Source organism: Euprymna scolopes, chromosome 7 (assembly GCF_053919585.1).
Source record: "Euprymna scolopes isolate OS-2025 chromosome 7, ASM5391958v1, whole genome shotgun sequence".
NCBI classification, from domain to species: domain Eukaryota; kingdom Metazoa; phylum Mollusca; class Cephalopoda; order Sepiida; family Sepiolidae; genus Euprymna; species Euprymna scolopes.
In genome coordinates, this window is record NC_136488.1 from 77,945,733 (window position 1) to 77,969,322 (window position 23,590).

Here is a 23,590-nt window from a genome sequence, read left to right on the forward strand (position 1 = left end):
CTTTTGGGGATATTTGAAAGTGAATTATGTGCATACAACCTCTGCTTGAAGGTACCCTGGGTCATTCCAATGTAGATTTCTTCTTTATCTGGGTTATTTTCAGGAATGACTTTGGCCTGGTAAACGATAGATTTGATTGTGCAGCCTCCCCCCAGAGGACAGGTATCTCCTCCCCTGCATGAGCAGCGAGGGTTAGGGGGGTTAATAGGGATATATCACTTCGGTTTATCAGCTTGAATTGAAATCGAATCACAAACTTATGAATATATATATATATATATATATATATATATATATACATATACATATACATACATATATATGGTGACTGCCACTTCTTTACAGAAGACGGCCAACCCTCACGATACGATGGCGTGTGAGTGAGTCCGCATATTATTCCACATAGCCCCACCCGGCCTGCACAGTTTGCCGCATATTCTGCAGGATAACCTTGTTGGTGACCGCCCCCTCCCTCCCGTGTTCCCAATTCATGTCCCGCGTGCGTAGTTCCATGACTCTTGAGGCCTGGCTTTGACAGGCACACCCTGCCGCATATCGCGCACGAGTACGCGGGGTAGAGATCAAAGTCCTCTGTATCCTCTCGCTTTCGTAAGGCTCGCTTTATAGTGGCGTGCTCAACTCTCAAAACCTCAAAATTCTCACATCCCGCGTAGACGTAGCGCCTCCAACTTTCCCGGTCTTCAGCTATCTCTTCCCACCTTGTTATTTCTATGCCAAGTGCCCGCAGGTTTCCCTTAACTACATCTTTGTATCTTTTCCGAGGTTTGTGATTGGGTCGTTTGCCACATTCAAGCTCCCCATAGAACAATTGCTTAGGTATCCTATAATCCTCCATTCTCACTACGTGACCCGCCCATCGAGTCTGGTTTCGAAAGACTCGAGCCTCTATGCTGAATGTGCTCGCCTTCTTGAGCACCTCTTCATCGGACAAGAGAGCTTGTTTGGTGACATTAAATATCCTGCGTAGGCATGTCTAGTGGAATCTTTCCAGAGCCTTGATATGACAGTGATATGTCGTCCATGTTTCCGAGGCATATAGGAGGACAGGTAGTACACAAGTCTCGTATACTTTTATCTTTGTTTTGAAGGTCAGGGCTCTGTCTGCCCACACTCGTTTTTCGAGATTACCAAAGGCCTTACTTGCCTTATTGTTCCTTCCTAAGATTTCCTTATCGAGGGTTCCGTCGCTCGATATAGTACTGCCAAGATATACAAAGTCCTCAACGGTGCCCAGTTTCTTTCCATTTACACAGATGACCGGTTCCTCGTAGCGGCTGTTTGGAGCTGGGGTGAACATTACCTTGGTTATATATATATATATATATAATATATATATATATATATATATATATATATATATATATATATATATATATAGGGGGTATGCGTTTAGTTCCTTCAGTTATAATCGGAACTGAAACCAAAACTTACGTAGAATTCTTGATAAAAAATAGATTGCTAAGGTCGCATCAGCTAAAATCGAAACCGAAACTAAACTTATGCAAAATTCTTGATAAATTATTTAAAAAATAATAGCATATTACAGTGCCATTAGCTAAAATCGAAGCCGAAACCAAAATTATGAAGAATTCTTAGTAAAATTATTTATTAAAAAAATCAAAATGACATCAGCTATAATTGAATCCGAAACCAAAACTCATGCGGAATTCTTGGAATAATTATTTGTTACAAGAAATGGAAGCACATCAGAATTAAACGACCCTGATGTAAGCGTGCCACAGAAAATAACACACACGCTATCGCATCTATATATACATACAGTAAAAGTTATTTAAAATGTAACAACCGTGGCATCCAATTGAACTAGCTGCACTGCCCTGGATTCAAAACCGGCTCACTATAAAAATTATTTCACATGATACCAAAACACAAACGGTACCTTTACTCATTTGGTAGACATTTATAAAACTTGTAGTACAATATACGATAAATAGACAAATAGTATATCATTCATAAACAGTTATTTCCAAAGTAATAATCACTGCATACATTCTCACAAGTTGCATCGGCTGGGAATGAAAACCGGTTGAAGAGAATAGACATCTCGAATAATATAATTTCACCAACGGTGCCGTAATCATTCGCTACAGATTTATACAAACCGTAGGACCATATACGCTTACTTGACAAAAGAAAATACCGTAACATTTATTTTCAAAGTAATAACCACTGCATACATTCTCACAGGCTTCACCAAACGGCAATCGAACTATCTCACGGAAATGGGAATCTCGCGGGATACAACTTCACTAACGTTGCCCTCATTCGTTCGCTAGAGATCTTTCCAACCTGTAGTACTATATAACATTACGAGACAACAAATATATACAATAAAATATAATATAAAGAGTATAACGTTTGCATACATATTTTCTAGCTGCAAAGTTCGTGAATCCCACCTCACCGGCAAGAATGAAGATAACGCATTATTCCATTGCACAACGGGACTATTATACGTGCGAGACAGGTTTATATAAACCGTAGTACCGTATAGCACTTATTACTAGACAAATAATATAAAATTCATAACACAATAACAAGTTATTTAAACCGTGACTAGAATTGCATACAGCTTAACTAACTTCGCCGTCAGGAATCGAATCCGGCTCACGAAAAAGGCAATTTCGAACGTTACCACGAAACAAATGTTGCCAGGACGCGTCCGCTAGAGATTTATATAAACGTTAGTACTATATAGAATTAATAGACGCATAATGTATAATCTATAATACAATAAAAAGTTGTTCGAAAAGTAATAGCCGTTACGCACATCTTAGCTAACTTACAACTCATGGAATAAAACCCGCCTCACAAAATAACTCTCGTATCACACCACTACACCAATCCGTCCGCTAGAGATTTATATAAACCGTAGTACAGTATCCGATTATTAGACTAATTATACATAATTCATAATACAATAAAAAGTAATTTTAAAAGTATACCGACTGCATACATATTTTCTAACTCACTGCTCGGGAATCGAACCCGACCGACAAGAATAAAAATAACGCATGACACCAGTATACTTACGGTGAGATTATTCGTGCGATAGAAATTTATATAAACTGTAATAACATATACGATTACTAGACAAATAATATGTAATTTATATTGCCATAACAAGATATTTAAACTGCTATAACGGCTGCATACATTCTCACTAGCTAAACCGTCAGGGAATCGGACCCGTTTCACGATTATGATACAGTCGTATGATCCGATTATATCAACATTATAAACGTCCGTTCGCTAGAGATTTATACAAACCGTAGTACCATATACGATTCCTAGACAAATAATATATAATTCATAACACGATCAAATCTAAAATTAACAACTACTGTGTACATCTTCAAATGCTACATCGACAGGAATTAGAACCCGTCTTTCCACAGTGAGAAAGGTACATACTACTGCAACCCAACGGTACAGTCATTCGTTTGCTCGAGAGTGATATATACGGTCGTACCGTATAAGATTACTAGACAAAAATATATTATTCATAATACAATCAAAAAGTTAGAAAAAAAAACGCTGCATACATTTGCACCGTCCGGGAATCGAACCCGGATCACGAGAATGGGAACCTTGCATGATTCCACTACACCAACGGTGCTATTGTTCTGAAGCCAGAAATTCTTATAAACTAACGTATAATATTCGATTACTGGACAAATATTATTTTATTCATGATACAATCTTTCTTAGAACAGCACGCCTGTAGACTCTGTTCCGTTTGGCTGCTTTCCAACTGACAACAATAAGGTCGTTTTTAAGTCCAATAAAAACAATTCCTTGATGAGCCATCCTCCTTAAGTAATCCAATTCACAAAATCTCCACTACTAACGATTACTGCGACATTTTACCGTTAACTACTGTACACGCATTAACACTTATACTCGAGTGGCCTCCGGGCCTTGATCAAAAGTTATTTAACAAGTAATAATCGCTGCACACATTTTCACAGTTGAACCTGGCTTACAATATCGGTAATCTCACATGATACCACTGCATCAACAGTGCCGTTATTCTATCGCAAAATATTTATATCAACTGCAGTATCTACACGATTACTATTATAAATATTATATAATACAATCAAACCTTATTTATCAAACAAAACCGCCGCAAGAATTTTCTACAGCTGCACTGTCCAGGAATCGAACCCTAACTCATAACTATGGGAATCCCACATGTTTCCTCTACATCAACGTCGCACCGTTATTTCGCTATGGATTTTTATAAAACGTATTACCATATACGATTACTAGATAGTTGATATGTAATTCATTTTACACTTAAGCACTGTTTAAAATATAATAACCGCTGCGTGCAGTTTTTCTAGCTGCACAGCCCGGGAATCAAACACGGCTCACGAATATGCAAATTTTGCATGATACCACTACCACGACATAGCTATGATTCGTTCGCTAGAGATTAATAAAACGATAGTACTATGCATGATGAGGAAGCATATTATAAATAATTCATTATCTATATATCTATAAAAATGAACGTGTCTGTGTGTCTGTGTACATTTCCCTACGCAATAATTCTGTGAATTTTTAGTCTATAGACTCGAAATTTGATATACAGAGTACTGAGATTTGGGAAAATCGATGTGATCGGGTTTCAGCCAGAAATTTCGCTGTTAAGGGGTCAAAGTTCAATTATTTGACCTTTGAGAACTCTACCAAACTTCTCCGACAATTTTGGGTCTAAACACTTGAAATTTTAGATATAGGTTTCTTGGGCATGGATCTAACTTAATAACTTGATTTGCGCCCAAAACAATAAATATTAAGCAGGCATAATAGGAGTCAAAGTTTAAAAAAATTACCGTTTTTTTTTGTTTTGTTTTTTTTCTCTGCATACACCTCCAAACACCCGGGTAACGCCGGGCACCCATTGCTAGTACAATAAAAAAGAAGGTTATTTAAAACAATAACAGCTGCGTACATTTTCAGTAACTGCAGCGTCAGGTAATCGAACCACGCTCACGGCAACGTGAGTCTAGTAATTTATCACTACACCAACGGTGCCAACATTTGTTTGCTATGGATTTTGATAAATACTTTTACTAGACATTCAATACATAATTATGTAACAATTATAATAGAAAAATGCGAGTATGAAAAGTAATATCGTTGCTTAAAACAGAAAAAGTAAAGGACTAGTTGTTAAAACTGGAAAATAAAAGAACAATATATTCTAGTAAAAAATATAATTCGATTATAACTTAAAATATTGCAGCATTAAGAATTAATTATATGATGTTATAAATTAAATGTTTAAAAAATCTGAATGCTGCAATATAATATATAATTCGAAATACTATTAAAAGTTATTCAAAAAGAAAGAACGCTGTATACAGTTTCACTAGCTGCACAGCAGGCGAATCGAGCCAGCTCACTAGAATTGGAATCTCGTATCACACCACTAGAAAATAGAAGCACGAAGCTATCTCAATCTTTAGATGTAGATAAAAATATACATATTCCACGAATAAGAGCTCTTCGTAGAAAAGTCGAGAAAACATTTGCATCTAGTTTTGGATACCAGATATCGTTCAATCAAACTATAATGCCCCCCAAAGAAAAAAATGCATCTGCTCTTTTTTTACAATTGCGCACTCTCTACTTCCCCATCTCTCTCCCCTCGCAGCATATTCTAAATTTCAAATGTGTAAAGATAAAATATATTTATTGAATAATATAATTTGACAGTTTCACTTATCATATGTAATTATAATTTAGACGTTTTTATTACAGCGAAAACGTATAAGAGATATGTCATATTCTTCCATCATTTGGTTAATAAGATGGGAAACCTTTTAATTACGCTATCACGCATGTCGTTATACATTAAAGAATGATAGACGCCACATGACTCAAGAAATTATGGAGTCATCAAATATAGAACATTAATATCATGTAATGAAATAATATTTAAAAAAAAGAAGACAAAACTCTGTTAATCATAAAACAGGTAGCACGCAATCTGCATATATAATATTTTAGTTGTAGAAATTTCCTTCTGGACCAAAGTATCGTAGGTTTGAAACAACAGATGCACAATACAAATTCAATACATCAACCCTGACACAAATTATCTTATGTAGCTTACGACCACCATTTATGCTATATTCACACGTGATAATAAAATGCTACATTACACCTGGTGAGCAACACCATCACAACTGTTACATCCACAGAGGAAGACGTCTATATTTTCTTTCTCATTATTTAGTGCTCCCACTGCTACTGGGTCAAATTCTTTATGTTCATACGATAGTTTGCTTGAACCGCCATTAACTAGTTATTACATACATCCACATAATATAATTTCCCCATTTCCTGATTCTAAAATAATAAATTCTCAATTCTCAAATTCAGCCCATTTTGATTAGCTGATACCTGACAATTCGCCTATTCCGTAATCCACTTCTGCAATAAAGAAACGAGCGCCCCAGCAAAAATACAATATGGCATCATTCTCTATAGAAGCAACTCGTGCTAAAATATTAAATAAATGAAACATAATTACCGACTGTTGTCGCTCTCTTAATATTACAATCGTGCTGAACAAAAAAGAAAAAAATAAATAAACATATTAACCGATTGGCGTCGCCCCCCCCCAAATTAAACAAATTAACCCATTATCGACGCTCTCTACATCGACAATCGAGCTGAAAAAAAACCCCAAAAAATTAAACATATAAACCGATTAGAATCACTTTATACAGAGGACAATAACTGTGTTGTTTTTTTTAGTAAATTTTTACATTAGCTCCACCTCCACAATTTTCTTTTAAATGACGACTATTATATGTTTTTGACTATGTTATTTACGTAAAATCTCATTTAATTTGTCAGTGTCTATTCCGAAAGCCGTTCATAACATAAGCGGTTGTGAATGTTTAATCTGAATGCCGTGCTTAACATGTGAAGGTTGGAGCTGTCTATTTCCTAAGCAGTTCTGAACATGCGGAGGCGGGAGATGCCTATACCTTTCGTTGCTGATAAACCTATAGATCTCCACATGTCATCTATCTAGGAGAAGGACAATTCTGATGTTAAGCCTGAGCTACTGATCGCATACGTCTTGGCATTAAACAAATTGGTTAAGGAACCCTCCTTTATCTCTGATTAGAGCTCGGGACACAAGCAAATTACCTGTTGGCATACCTAAACTGCCTCAGAAAAAAAGTAGCGTTGCCTATCAAGCGAATTTCATACTCCTGTTTTGCTTATTAGCTATTTGCATGTGCGAGAACATGAACCTAGAAGTAAACCCCGGTGCTTGGCCTGGTTTCTTTACTAGCACAATGAACATCATCCCGGTTCTGTCTTCTTCCATTCTTCTTAACTGGACATTTTAGAGTGCTTAATTGCCACATATGTTCACACTATTAGATTGTGCCACACTTATTTAAGAGGTTTGAAAGTAACGGTTTGACAGATTTTTTTTCTTCTGTCTGTTATATTTCATACATGTGTCTTAACTCTTTGCTAGCACTTAGAGCTACTATATCGCCTGTTCTATAATCTCTCGATGGTTGTATGCATTACAAATCTCATGCCTGTGGATGAAGAGTCACTTGAACGTCTTCTTGTGTTGCATATTTTAGTATTATGCTTATCTACTTTGTCCATCATCTATCACTCTAAATTTGAAACTATTTAATAAAATTACAGCTCAAACAAAATATACGATCAAACTAGACGGGCATTTAAACAAAATCAATATGTTGCCTATATTTACTTGCACATTCACAGATATCTTTAGATTAGAGCTAATTTAGACAATGTAAAATAATTTCTTTAAGCAATAAATTCTAGTGTTAAGTGAAACTAATGTACACTCCCCCATCTGCTCTAACCATATTAACATGCCTGAATATTTCGTACTTTCCCATAAGAACTCAGAAAGAAAATTGCACGGATATGTAGTTTATATTCGTAACAAACTAGAATTAGACTTTATGTGTTTGCGACTAAACCTGACATAGCGTTTGCTACTTATATTTTCTCTATTTTCCCGACCCACAGCTACAGTAATAAATAATTCTTGACAACCTAGATGCAAAATTCTCACTAAATACTAGCGCCCGAGTACAGGCATTTGGTAACAGTAATTGAGTTGGTAGCTCTAGTTCCATAAACGGAATTAGTAGTTATCACCTATTGCTTTTCTATAACCCATTTAATGTTTCAAAGAGTCACGTTGCCGACGCGTCTCCAGATCGATAGGATGACCTGGCATCACTCCTTGATTTATTTTTACCACTGTTTCCAATGATTGTTTAACAGTCTACTCTAATATTTGTACACATTACCTTAAACTTTCGACCCAAAGCTAAAGAGCTATTGCTGAAAAAGACAAAATATTTTAAAGGACACAATGGGAAGCAATTAAAGATAACATCAAATATGCTCCATAAAGTATTATATTTCCCCTGACTGAGGAAGAGTGAGCAAATTAGGTTACTGAGCGGTTTAAAGCAGAAATTAAAGTGTATAATCTCACAGAAGTTCTAGAGTAAAATCTCCTCTCCTCAGTAATTTGCTTCCACATGTGCAGCTGTCATTGTTCAGATGAAGTATATACATGCTTAAAATAATTGCAAGAGTGAAATAGTACAATACCGTCTAGCGACAACAAATCTTATATATATATATATATATATATATATATATATATATATATGGGGCGTAAGTGTGTGTATATATATATATATATATATATATATATATATATATATATGTAACAATATATACATATTATCCACTATCTCTCTTCTTTTTCTCAGGGTTTATCCCCCATTCTCTCTGTTTATACATGTATGCATATCTACATCTATATCTTTATCTATATCTATATCTATCTATCTATCTATCTATCTATCTATATATATATATATATATATATATATATATATATATATAAGTATATATTGATATGTGTATGCGCATATATATACATATATATATGTATGTATATATATATATATATATACATAGAGAGAGAGAGAGAGAGAGAGAGAGAGAGAGAGTTAGAGAAAAAATAGAAATTAACAAACCGAGTAATGTGTTTATCAACATTACTTGTTTTTTTTCGAGACTTCCTCTGGAGTATTATTTCTCTCTCTCTCTTTCTCTCTCTCTCTCTCTCTCTCTCTCTCTCTCTCTATATATATATATATATATATATATATATATATATTTATTTATAAATATATATATATATATATATAATATTATTTTATACTAGTGGGACCTGTGGAAATTCCATAGTGGATTCTTTCATACGTAATATATTGATGTTGGCATTTTTGTAGATGCTCAGCGTAAATGGAGACACCCTGATATTATTGTAGTTCTTTTGTTAATACTGCAAACGTATATATCTAAGCAAGCAGGGACGCCCGCATAGCCTGGTCGTAAAATATGCTTAAATATGTTATTTTAATTCATGCAGATTTCGTATATATTACTATAAGAGCCAATTTTCGGTTCATTCTTATATATTATTAACCTGTGATTTCAATAATAAAAAAATATAAAAAATATATCCATATGGTTTGGGTGCATCAGCTTGCATCGGAACTGAAACCAAAACTTATGAAGAAAAAAAGAATGTGTGTATATATAATTTGAGTTCTTTCAGCTATAATCGAAACGAAAACCAAAACTGATGAAGAATTCTCGTTAAAATTATTTATTACAAGAAATAGAAAGGCATAACAATTAAATGACAGACACTCGGAAGAAAAAAAATAAATGTGATACAGAAAATAACACACACGCTATCGTATTAATATATAGATTGAAATATGGTACTCATGCAGAGAGTGATCGAGACGTTACTCAGCGCGCGCGCACGCCCGGCTTTCCTCGGAACATGACGTCAACAGCCGTGCGTCACCGATGAAATTAAGCTGTCGGACGTAACATAAAGCTGAGCTAATGACAATGAAAGCAGCAGAAGACAATTTGGAAGAGGAACAAAAGAAAACAAATTAGTAAAAAAAAAAAAAAGCTCACCATTTATTACTTTCACGTCAGAAAGAAAACATGAATTTTACAGCGTTAAGTAAGCAGCTCGAAAACACCAGCCGGAGTCCTCGATTTTGTCAAGAAAAATTTACTGGCACAGACAAAAACTTGTTCACCATGTGAACACAGGTGCAATCTTATTATAAGAGGAAATGGCTATAGCGATGGCTATGCCTGAAGGTATCAGGCTACCAAATACCCTTTTTAAATGAACCTTTTCATCATCCGGACTGGTAACTTTTTTGGCAAGTCTAGACTGACAATTGCCATCATAATAAAATCATCCACTTGTGGGCGTTCGGGCGAGCAACACAGAAAGAGCTCCAGTTCGAATGCGGAATACGATCTACGCACAAACAATATTAATAAAACAACGGCCTGAAGAAACAAAAACAATATCTGTTTTAATATGGAAAAAAAAACATCCCACACAGTTTTGTTTCAAATTTCCTTGTTCTCAGGTTTTCCTTGAAAAAAAATAACACCCAAAAAACAAAATAAAAAATTGTTTAAAAATATTTTTGAAATATATATATATATATATATATATATATATAGCAAACAAAAAAAACGAAAACATATTGTTATAACATTTTTCTTTACTGTTAATAAAACTTAAAATTTAAGGCAAGTTTTCTTTTCTTGGTATGCTTACACCGGCGACGCTCAGCTTAATTTCCTACGCGACGCTCGGCTTACTCCGGCTGTTGACGTCATGTTCCGGAGAAAGTCGGGTGGACTCTGAGTTACGTCTGGATCATTCTCAGCATAAGTACATAAAATATTTTATGCACCAAAAGCAATTTAAGTTAAAACAATGTTGTGAAACTATTTTAGTTAAAACAATGTTGTAATAAAAATAATTTATTTAGAAAAAGGAGCTGTCATTTAATATATATATACATATATACATATATATATATATATGTATATATATATTAAAATTAATGTTTTTATTAAAATATTTTATGCACAAGACCAGTTTCGTTTCGCTAATAACGTGTTGCTAACATTGAGGTTCCATAACATATGCATCTGGGCTTTTGTTTACATGTTATAGCAATTAGTAGTAGTGATAATATTTTAATGAATGAAGACATCAGCGTCCCTCTCTTGTTCTCACCCCTCTCTCTCTCTCTCTCTCTCTCTCTCTCTCTCTCTCTCAATAAACAAATGTAAAGAAAACTAAACAATGAAAAATAAATAAATAACTGCTCAATTTTTGTCCCAACCGGCCGAGAGATGCGTGTTATTGTTTTTTTTTTATTACCGAATAACTTAAAATGTATTATTTCTTAACAACTTTTGTAAGATAAAACACTAAATGTTATAGAATTAAAAATAAATATATCTGCGAACACGTTAATCGAATAGAACCTAATACGTTCGTAAATGTGTATTCCGAAATTAAATATCTATTCCAGGATAAAATCCCAACCAATCAAATTTGCCGAAAAGCGTGACACACAAACGAACACACATGCTATTTTATTAATATATAGATAACAATGTATAAACATAGCGACACATTAGTAAAAAAATACACAAACATACCATTAAAGTAGATCAATATATTTAGTTTGATTCATACAAATATAAAGTTTTGCACCAAATTAAATGATTGGTACATAAAACTCTATTCATCTTAAATTTGTTTTGTGACCACAGTAATAATTCTCATTTTCTTAAAAGAAAATGTAAAGAAGAATTTTAATTCTGTATTAAACAAACATTTTAATAGTAGAGGAATGTTGCATAGAATATATGCATCTATGTGAACCCGTATTGAGACTTACTTAATGTTATGTCCAATCTAGTTCAGCAAATCTATATAAATAACAGTTTATGGAATGCAAGTGTATCGTTTATCTCTAACTATGTCCTATCTTAGTCACTCTTTTTACATTAACACTCTATTATCCCGCTTTCTCTCTAACAATGTCTCTCTCTGTTTCCATCTTTCTCTCTCTCTCTCTCTATATATATATAGAGAGAGAGAGAGAGATTTAATTTATGTGTTTCCATACACATACCAATATATACTTATATATATATATATATATATATTCATATATGTATATATATATATGAATATAAATATACATACATGTATAAAGAGATCATGAGAGATAAAGATTGAGAGAAAGAGAGAGAGTGTATAGTATGTGTATATTGTTACATATATTAAACAGACTGAAAGGAAAGCGGAGGAAAAGACAGAAAGAGGTGTATGTTCCTCAATTATAATTTAATTTGAAAACTCATTATGAATCGTATTTTTGTTTTCATTTATCGTCTTTGATGTAATTACTATATATATATATATATATATATATATATATATATGTTGTTTATTCTGTTTTACTGAAGGACGAGGAGGTTGGGTCTGCTTTGGATGGAGCGTTGGCTGAGGTAGCAGGTGGTGGCTTCGCGCGCAATTGCGTGCTGTCCTGTAATTACAGGTCGATTTTTAGCCAGAGTTTTGAAATTTCGGCACTCATTAAAATTCCTGTTATTGAGTACGGTAGACGAATTTCACCACCGAACGAACTGTAATGATAAACAAAGGAATATCAGAAAATAAATATAAAAAATGGCAGGCAAATAAAAATAACCAATTCAAATCTAAACAAGTCTAAACGCAACTGCGAAAACAATCATTGCGGCATTTACGATGTCGATGCTAATAGTAGAATCAATAATAATAATAATAATAATAATAATAATAATAATAATAATAAATAATTAGCATAAGAATAAGGTAATTATAATAAGATGAAAAAGAAGATGAAGGATTAAAGCAATAATAAAAACAAAACAAACAATAAAAAAGGTAGAGAAGTTGAAGAAAAAGAGGAAAGGAAAAAAGAAAAAAAAATGATTTCATAAATAACAAGAGAAAACAATGTAAATAACGTCTATTCTGTAACATGCATTTACGCAATCAGCGCTCTTAGCGATGAACAATGTCTTCGTTCAATATCGAAAGACAAGGGATACTCCCTGTACGGGAAACTGCACGTGCTATTGTAAGCCAAATGTTGCGCAATCCTAAACCACACGTCTCCTGAATCTGCACTGTTGGAGTCTAGTGGCAAGAAGTCCATAACATTTATGTGGATGACATATATATATATATATATATATATATATATATATATATATATATATATATATATAGTGTAATTTAGTTTCACGTATTGAGACTGACAGTAAACTGGAAGAGACGGCATCGAGATAGAAATGAGCGTGATTCAGGTTTGTGTATAATGCAGTAAAATACTTATGTAATATGTCATAAAACAGAGAAAGTGTTTCAGGTATAAAGGCGTTTGGATGTGAGGAGACACGAATTCCTTTATATGTTCATGTGGTTGAGGGGATATGTTGCAGCAGATATCGGTGTTTGTTTATGTATGAACATATGTACATGGGTGTATATACATATACGAGCATGGTTACGAGATGATTAGCCATATAAGGTTCTAATTAGACCTTTTATCATCGCAGAGTTCGAGCTCTCTAAATTCTGGTAAGATTAAGGTTGGTATTTCCTCTCAGATAAATTTACCATTATAAGATTTAAAGTAAGATGTATTGGTTACGAATTGGACTAGAATAGATGAACAAAAGGACACAGATACGAGAGGTCGCCTTTTTCATATGTCTTCTTGTATATATTGCATTTGACTGTGTCCATACTTTATATATACACAAATCTAATAAATATATAATTAAAACTCACATACACACATATATATATACATGCATGCATATATATACGTGCATGCGTGTATATATATATATATTTATATATATATGTATATATATACATATATGTATATATGCATGTATTTGTATTCATATGTATTTCTATTTTGTATTTCTAATCTATTCTTTCCGTTTTTTCTGTCAAATATGTCCTTAGCTAGATCATAGTAAATATTACCTAAGCTTCCCTTTAAATGTAATTACATTAACCAGCGTTAACGATGTATTTATATATATAAATATACGTGCTTACATGTAGAGTAAATCGTAGGTGCTTATACACACACACAAACACACACACACATATGTATATATATATACATATATATATATATATATATATATTTGTATTCATATATATATTAGTGTGTGTGAATGTGTGTGAAATGAAGAACAAAATGATGATGCACTACTGGAATCTACCCCGAAAATGATCGGACGTGATGCACTGATCCGAATTCGATTTCCTCATTTTGTGATAGAACCCAAACCTTTTCCTTGTTCTCTGGCTTCGATTTCTAGTAAATTATCTTCCTGCCACTCACTGCAGTCATGATCACCTATTTTAAATCTAAGGGAGTGACACATAAGATTTACGTAAATGTCGTTCGAAGAAGAGAATAATGCATCTCGTATGACGAAATTTTTTCGTGGAAATATCATTAACAAAGTTAACGTTATTTTCTACCTCTTTCCGTTTTTTCTGTCAAATCTGTCCTTAGCTAGATCATGGTAAATATTACCTAAGCTTCCCTTTAAATGTGATTGCATTAACCAGCGTTAACGATGTTTTTTAGTGAAAAAAAAGCTTACGATATCGGCCAGTAATTGCTAAACTTCTCTACATTTGGCTATGAAATTAGATAATCTTTACAATTGGCCGACGAAATGAAGCATATCCATATATTAATGTTATCTCTATTCAATACTAAACTAGTCCAATATTACTAAATCAACGGTATATATAATACAGATATTTTGCTAATAGAGTATGATATCTGGCTGACTGAATTCGAAAAATTCAATTTGCCAGGAAAGATGTTGCGGTTTGAAACTTTTAAATTCAGATGAATATGTATCGGTTCATGCACAAATCTATTGACAGAAATAAGCTCTATCAAAATCAACCCACGTCTTTCAAGGCAGAACATGTGTATCTATGCCACTAAAGAATAAATCTTACGTGCTACGTGCGGTGAAGTCGTTTTTGATATCGCTTACGGTATTGAAGCATTTCTCACGAGGAAAGTTGTCGAGATGCTTGAAAACTTAGTCGTCGGTAGGTGAGTAGTCTGAAGAGAATAGCGGAGTTTCGTAGACACATTTGTTCAATTTATACAAGGTCGGTTAAGCAATGTATGGTCGGGCATTGTTGTGGATGAGAAGTGGGTTATTTTTGTTGACTAATGCTAGGGGTTGTTGTCAACATTTTTTATGTATTTCTGAATTGTTTTGCATGCATTCAAAAAGCTGTAACGGTGAAACTGGTCGCAGACAATCAAACAGTCAGCATGATCTTTTTGTGCAACTCTGGCTTCGAGAAGCGTCGTGAAGCATCCTCGGCGTCTTACAACTGAGATGAGCGTCGCCGATTGTCATAAAGAACCCATTTTTTTATCACGTGTCACAGCCCGGTCGAGAAACGAGTCGTTCTTTTTAAGTAAAAAACGAGATTACACTTCATAACTTTTTGTTCGTTTAATTCGTGAGACATCCACTTATAAAGTTTTTTTTTTTTTTTTGTATTTCTAATCTATTTCCAATTTTCGTATACGTCACTGGTAATTCAGAAGTAAGTTTTTGACCAATTTTGCGTGAATTGCCTTCGATTAAAGTTATTAAGTGATCCTTGTCAGTATCGGACGGTCTACCACTACGTTCACCATCTTCAAAACTCTCGTCGCCATCACGAAATTTCTTTAAGCACAGTTGTGTTGTGTGTCCAGAAGTGGGTCAAACGATTCACTGATATCGCTAACTGTTTATGCAGCTTTTCGGTCTAGCTTGAATTAAAATAAGAAAATTGTGCGAATTTGCTTTTATTTCGATCTTGTATTCGATGTTCCGAACAGAAGACATAATTTATAAAGCGCTTGTAATTAAAACGATAAGTTAAAGTATAAAACGCACTTAAAAATGATATGTAAAAGGTATTATCACGAAACTTATTTGAAAATACATCATTTGAAATCAAAATTAACAATCCCACAATAACCTTCTTTTCAACTTATTATATTATTATTTATCGTTGTAATGAAGATTTCTAAGATAGCATTCTAAAGTGAAACTAAAATATTAATATTTATTATGCTTACTTTTTTCTAAGCATAGACAGGTATTGGTTTGATAAATTGATTTGAACGAAGATGATTCGAACACCTATGTTTGCACTCCGTGACGTGACCAACGCGTTATTATGCTCAATATAGTGTGCATCCAATTCTCAATTAAATATATTGTATGGTAACTCTTTTACTGTTATGATACTATCATCCAAAGCATTACATCCTCCTTTTTGAAGGTTGGCTGTGCATTATATGTTCTTTTTGTTTTCTTTTGTCATGAGATAATTTTTTCTAGGTATTTCTTTCTCCTATGACAGAGAAAGCACGTGTTGTACATTTTTAGTCGTCATAACACTATCCTCACATGTATTAATGCATTCTTTACGGGGCATTATATATTTTCTGTAATAACCATAATATCCTCTACAACATTACCTTTTAGCTGATTTATTATATGGAGGTTATAGTGTGGAAATTATTCTAGTGTCACGGAATAATCGACTCATTTGGATTGCTATTCAAGTATCTAGTGTTTTACCATATTAATTACTCAAGCGTCGTTTCTTTCATTAGCTGCACAAGCTAGTTTCGTTCTCTCTATGACATTCTCGCAGACATTGTACACTCCTCTTTAATGTATTAGTTAGATAGCATTTATCTACAAAGAACATTTTAAAAGACATACAAATATATAAATATCAATACGGCACCCATGCATAAGGAGAGAGAACTTAACAGATCTCAGTTGTATAAGTTCGATAGAACTGGGATCTTGGAGAGGCTTATTGTAACTAAAATTCAAGTGAAGAGCAATAGCCGCTGCAAACGAGAAATGAATGGCAAGCAGATGTTGTGATAATACAAATTTATTTGCAAATACTGTCGAAAGAGGTGGAAAGTAATAGAAATCTGGGGAGGGTTGTTGTCACTTCGCTTCCAGGGAAGACCACAGGCTGTTTTCAAGAAAAAAACTTTTGATGACCTGTGCGAAAGCCCCTTGTGGACCAATAATAATAATAATAATAATAATAATAATAATAATAATAATAATAATAATAATAATAATAATAATAATAATATGCCGATATTACGATAGAAACAGATGTCATCATCTCGTTACTCAAACAAATTCCTTAAATATAAAGAGACGTAATCCTATTTAACTTCTCATTTATAATCGGGTCATGAAAAACAAATGCTTTCTTACCATTTAAAAATGATTATAGTTTCCATTGCTTTCTTTTTATAAGTGAACAAATGCTACTTCAATTATTCAAGTGAACAGCTCTAGTCCTATGCCATCAGCTCGTTATAACAAAAACAAACTATTCAAATAAAATGTATAGTTACCAGTATACAATCGCAATAAAGTTAAAGTCTATTTTCACTCATTAACCAAATCGTATAAAAACATGTATTATATAGATGGATAAAGTCCAATGATTTTTCTAGCTGACTAATATATTTAATAACAAAATTTTCAGTCGATTGGTTCTGTTCGACTTTTATATAATTTTCATTTATTCCTTTATTAGATCCATTTTAAATCACTTTTTGTCGAAGTTATATATGTGTTCTTATTGTTTGTGACAAAGACGGGCAATATCTTCTGCTTCCAATTATATCCCGAATAATACTGTTGTGTTTGCTTTTGTTTTATGCAATTATTGCTCTTTTTCCATACGACGTTCACGGTGGATATGCCTTTGTCCGACATTCAAATCTCTGTCTTCGTCACTTATATTATAAGACAGCCACACAAAGTATATCATATATAATTTATTGAAAGAAAGTAAAAATGATGATATCATGCATTAATTTATACTTTTTCCGGTTCGTGCTGCAAGAATTTCAATTATTACTTTTGCTACTCGACGCATATAACTTTAAATTAAAACCTATTTTGATTTTGTATAATTTTATTGCATTTAACAAGTTTTAATTATTACTGGAGCAGCATCTCTTTTACTATCGTTGTTTTCTCAAAAAGATCTATAATTATTAATTTGAATGTATTATTTTGGTAAAGCATTTTGTCATTCATTCTAGATGTACTATTATATATATATATATATATATATATATATTTGTAAGAATTTCATTTTTTCGCTATTACATTACCATTAAAAAGCCTACTTTTTTTTCTATTTAATAATTATTAAACACAACTTCTTAATATACTTAGTCATGGATATGCGATAGACTTCTTGAAGGTTTACTTATTTGCATATTCGTTTTAAAAAAATGAGTTCATTTATTAACTATTCATTTTGATGGGTTCTTATTAGATAAATGGTTTCAATTAACTATTACACTTACTTTCTAATACATAGTTTTTTACATTGTGTATAACTGCGTAGAATTTAAGATGAATACGTTCTAGCACACAAACACCCACACCCATACACACATATATGTATGTATGTGTGAGTATTAGTGTGCTAAAACGTATTCATCTTAGATTCTACACAATTATACACCATGTAAAAAACACAAACACAACACTGTTTGCGTCAACAATAAATGCAAATTACGCAAATCTGCTCTACACAAATTGAGGACAGTTCCAATAGAGGACAACTTTAATTCTTTCAAAATATGCAGAGTCAAAGCGCGAAGGAAAATTAAACAATCTCAAATGTCTACATGAAAAGATTTCATATCCAAAATAAACTTGTTCATTTAAAACAAAACCAGCGTGGGAAATGATAGTAAAACCAGTAAGAAACGTATAACCACCCCTCGCAAACATCTAAACAAAAACAATACAATAATAACTGACCTCAACGAAATCACCAAAACATTGTTTGCTCAACACACGGCGCAAAACTCCTCTCCTACAAATTACTATAAAATGCAGAATAGTAAGAAAATAGCGAAAAAAGAAAAATGGACTTTCACTCTAAAAACACTGAAAAATACAAATGCTTTTTACCTTCGCTGAACTACAGAACTTCCTTACCCAATAGCTTAATATCTCCGTATGAACAGATAATATACACTAGGAATTCTTCATACAGCTTTCAGACCCTTTTATAAAATGCATTCTGAACATCTTCAATAATATCTGCATAAATGGTAAAGTACCCAATCTCTTGAAACCGAATAACAGTACTTTCATACTAAAAACTGGAAAAGATTATCAAACACATCCAGCCATGGACGCATTTGCCTAAGCAGGTGTTATTTTAAACCCTGGTCAACAACAGACTAACTTAAACTCTAAAAATCAACAATCTCCTTACTAAATTTCGAGCTGGTTACATAAAACGGCAGATCACAGTTGACTATTAGAAACATTCATCGGAAATGCCTTATTCAAATATAAACTTTTAATTCCAATCTGTTTTTTTATTACGAGAAGGCAATTGCCACTACATGGCAGTGTAGTATACTGCTGGAACTTATTAATTCGGATTCATAGAAAATTTCATAGTCAACGTATTGTAAACATTATGAATCTCTGTGAAGAACCTTTTTCTGTATTTCGATTACTTTCTGATCTTATACAAATCAATTACAAAACAATAAAACAACATACGCATCAAGTGCGCCTGAAAGCCAAATTATAACGTAATATGAGGAAATGAACAAATACTTTACTTGTTTGAAATTTATAACAAATATATTTACAAAGATATACCCCCATCTTCAGTGTGTTATTTTGTTTCTTTTTTCTTTTCTTCTTCCTTGCCATGTTGTAAAGTTGGAGAACGAAAGGTCTGTTCGTAAACAGCCGCACGTTGTATCCAGCGGTTGTATTTTGAAATGTTTGAACTAAGCGCAGGCAACGCGAGAATAACGTCAAGAATGTGAGTTCATATAGAAACGTTGATTTAATTTGAATGAAATAAAATACGCATCAAGTGCGATTGAAAGCCAATTCACAATTTAATATGAGGAAATAAACAAATAATTTTTATCTTCAGTGTGTTTTTTTTTGTTTCTTTTTCCTTTTCTTCATCTCTGCCATGGTGTAAAGTTAGAGGTAGAAAAATCTGTTTGTAAAGAGCCGCGCGTTGTAAATAAAAAAAAAACAAATACTCTCTCAAACCAAATAATAAAGACATACCCTTAAATGAAGAACATATATTTCTAGCCATATTCTTCAACAAAAGTTGGCATACAAAGAACATTTAAATTGCTTCAGAACTATTTTTCACAAGAGAGTCCCCACTTTCCAAAGTCCTAAAGCCACTTCAAAACAAAGATTTACGTGTTTAAGGTGGTAATTTAGTAATCATGAATAGTGTAGATTGAGTAAATCTTGGATTGTTTAAGGGCATAGCTCATCAAGAATTGTTTACATTAGACTTGAATGTTATCATATTGTAATCATCCAGGTAGCAGGCCAGCGGGACAGTGTTCAACAGGCTGGCATTTCTGGGAAAGAAGCTTCGTTCATGAATTTTGCATTTAGTTTCAGGCACAGATAGAGACTGAGGTGAAATGTTGGTAGTGGCTGTAGCCAGTCAAGTGTTTTTGTAAAGTTTTTCAATTGGAGCACAGAATAGCAATTGCCATGAAAATAACGATACAGCAGGGACAGACTTACAAAGTCTCTTCTGTGGGAAAGAGGTTGCAGGGGAGAAAAAAGGGAATCCGCTAGGTTTCAAAGCTGATTTTATACTTTAAGATAAGATAGTGCGCGCCGAGTAGCTCTTGCCAATGTTAGAACGAGTACTCCATTTTAAAACGTAGTTGGCTCTTATACAGATAGAGAATTTCATCGGCAGTGAGATATCTACTGTGGTGGTAGAATTCATGTAACAAAACAATTCAGTTAATGAGAATAATTCCCACTGCAATCTGGGAAAAGATAAGAAAAACTTATTGAAAATATACATATCGCTCATTGGAACAACTTACTATGTTAGCTTCATCTATGGATGTGCCTGAAAATTTTATCAAATAGATCTAAGAATAATTCGTAACCAACGACTCAGTATAATTGTCGGAGCTGATAGAACTTCACCAACACACAGTATGTATGCAGAAGCTTTTCAATATCGACTCGCCCTGAGACGAGAATAACCAGTACTCCGATAGAACATTAAACGCTACTCAAACCTTAATAACCTTATGTACAAACGTGTGTTCCATTCCAAATACCAAAATATTTTCCAAATACCAAAATATTTTCCAAATACCAAAATATTTTCGTAAAAAACAAAATCCAAAAATTTAAATTTCTAGAAAACCCTAACTGTCTATATAACCAACTATCATAATCTTAACAAAAGATTCCAAGTCTTATACACGCTCTGCAAGTTTCATAGAAAAAACTATACGTGTATATGTGTCCAGTTTAGGTATTGCTCTACATAGACCTAAACTAGACACATGTATACACCGAAACATGTAAAGACCTGACCCCAGTCTAAATTGCAGCCATAGCTAGACTTATCATTAAAAAACGCCTACTAAACAGCAGCTTAATTTTTATTCTGAAACAACAGACATAGAATGAGCATTTGACATCACTCTTTAAACGAACTAAGACAAATCCTCTTATAACAAATTATCATATAAAAACAAATAAAAAACAAAAACTTAAACAATTCCCTAATTATCAATTCTTATAAAGAATTACTCATCGATTATTTACAACGAATTAATTATAGCTTTCAAAACACAAACATCATCCTTATGTTAGATTCCCAGACAAAGAGGATGCAAGGAAAATTAAAAAAAAATGATATAACTGCAAAAAGATCACTAACATTGAACACTGGCAATATAAAAGTATTCTTTACTAACTACAGACCCTTAATCAACAAATATATCTAAACGGAAATCCTACAGATACAAGAAACTTTACTAACGCTAAATAAAACAGAAAAACATCTCTACTAAAATTATGCCAAGAAAGTAAAAATTAGTAATAGCAACATTCCAAAGAGGACACACTGCTATCAGACATTCATACTTACAAAAGAGCGAAGAAGTTCCAATCTGAATTCAATGTCAGGAACCCTATACTGTAAAACATACTCTAATAAATTACAAGGATTCAACAAATTTGCAAAACTATTACTTTAAAAGAAACAGTTTAAAAGACCTTTTTGACACAGTAGACCAAAACAACCTTCTATAATTCTTAAAAGTAACAAATAGATACAATTAAATATAATAGAATACACCCACTATAAAACAAAGCATACAATTAAACACATCAAATTGCAATAACTACGATGAGATTCCCCCTCCCAAATACTAATCAAACAATAAACAAAATAAATTAAACAATCAGCATTAGCTTATAGAAATGGTTTGATTTTTTAGATCCCTGTTTAAATGGGTTACAAAAAAAAAACAAAAAAAAACAGACCACCAAAATAAGGTAACAACATGTATTGGCAAACCTTACAATTGGTGAGATGTTCGTCGTAGTCGAAGAACAACCTAGTTTTGTCGACCGGATATCGACTGGTTATTTATTTGTTCCCCATGTGACACAAGGTCGGTTTGATGTGGGAGATAACCAGCACTCCTCAATAGGGGCATTCTGCAAAAATAAAATTGCCTTAGTATAGAAGGGTGTCCCCCTCCATTGACTAAGGACAATTAATTTGAGTGCATCATCTGTGCAGACACCACACTTCAGTAACCAGCCCAGTACAGGTAGCGGATATCGACTGAGATCTTACGGCTTAGTCTTTCGGTATTTATTGGAATTTGGAATAGTCTATTAGTAGGTAACATAAGTAAGTTCCACCATAATACCCACTCTCATACTGATAACTGCGGACGGTGTATCTGTAGTTTTCCCTCATTTGATGGAATATGAACGTCGTGTTTCTGATGGTATTTGAGGGAGGCTCAATATCAAATGTATCGTAGACGGTTGCCATAGCACATGATTCCTGGGGAATTCATTGTTCAGGGCCATTTTTTCTCTTTTGATCTGCAAGAACAACGTTGTATTGGCATGTTCTCGTGTATTTATTGGGAGAATTTAATAAAACAATTGATTACTTGCGTGAACATACGCTCTCACAGGTAATTAAGAGGCAATAAACCTTACCTAGGACCCCACATGTAATAATCGATCAGACAATGGGAAATATTATCCCAGGGGTTTCCACTATTTCTGTTGATCTGATGAAAAAAAAATTGTTGAAAAAAAAATTGAAGTGCTAATATTTTGCTGCATGTATTATCTTTGTGTGACGTTGTCTTTCGGTAAATAATGTTCCAATACTGGGTAAATATAGAGTTGCGACTGGTGCATGTTGTGGTGTAGGTGAAGTTTCCGTATCCAGTGAAAAATCGCCTGCAGCAGCATTTGAGACATTTACAACTGGGTCGGTTGGCGAGGTTGGCATGACTTTTACTTGGTTTTCGTTTCTTGATTTACGTTCCGGCGCTGTTCTCGTTAGGGGAGAGCTACTTTTGTTCAGTCTACGAAACTATCGGCTTTTTTACGC

General features: G+C 33.4%; 1 non-coding gene across 1 annotated transcript; it reads right to left on the reverse strand.

Moving 5' to 3' along the window:
• Positions 1–3,590: 3,590 nt before the first annotated feature.
• On the reverse strand, positions 3,591–3,661 carry Trnag-ccc (transfer RNA glycine (anticodon CCC)). The gene has a single exon. It is a non-coding gene; the product is annotated as a tRNA-Gly (tRNA).
• Between the last annotated feature and the right edge of the window lie 19,929 nt (positions 3,662–23,590).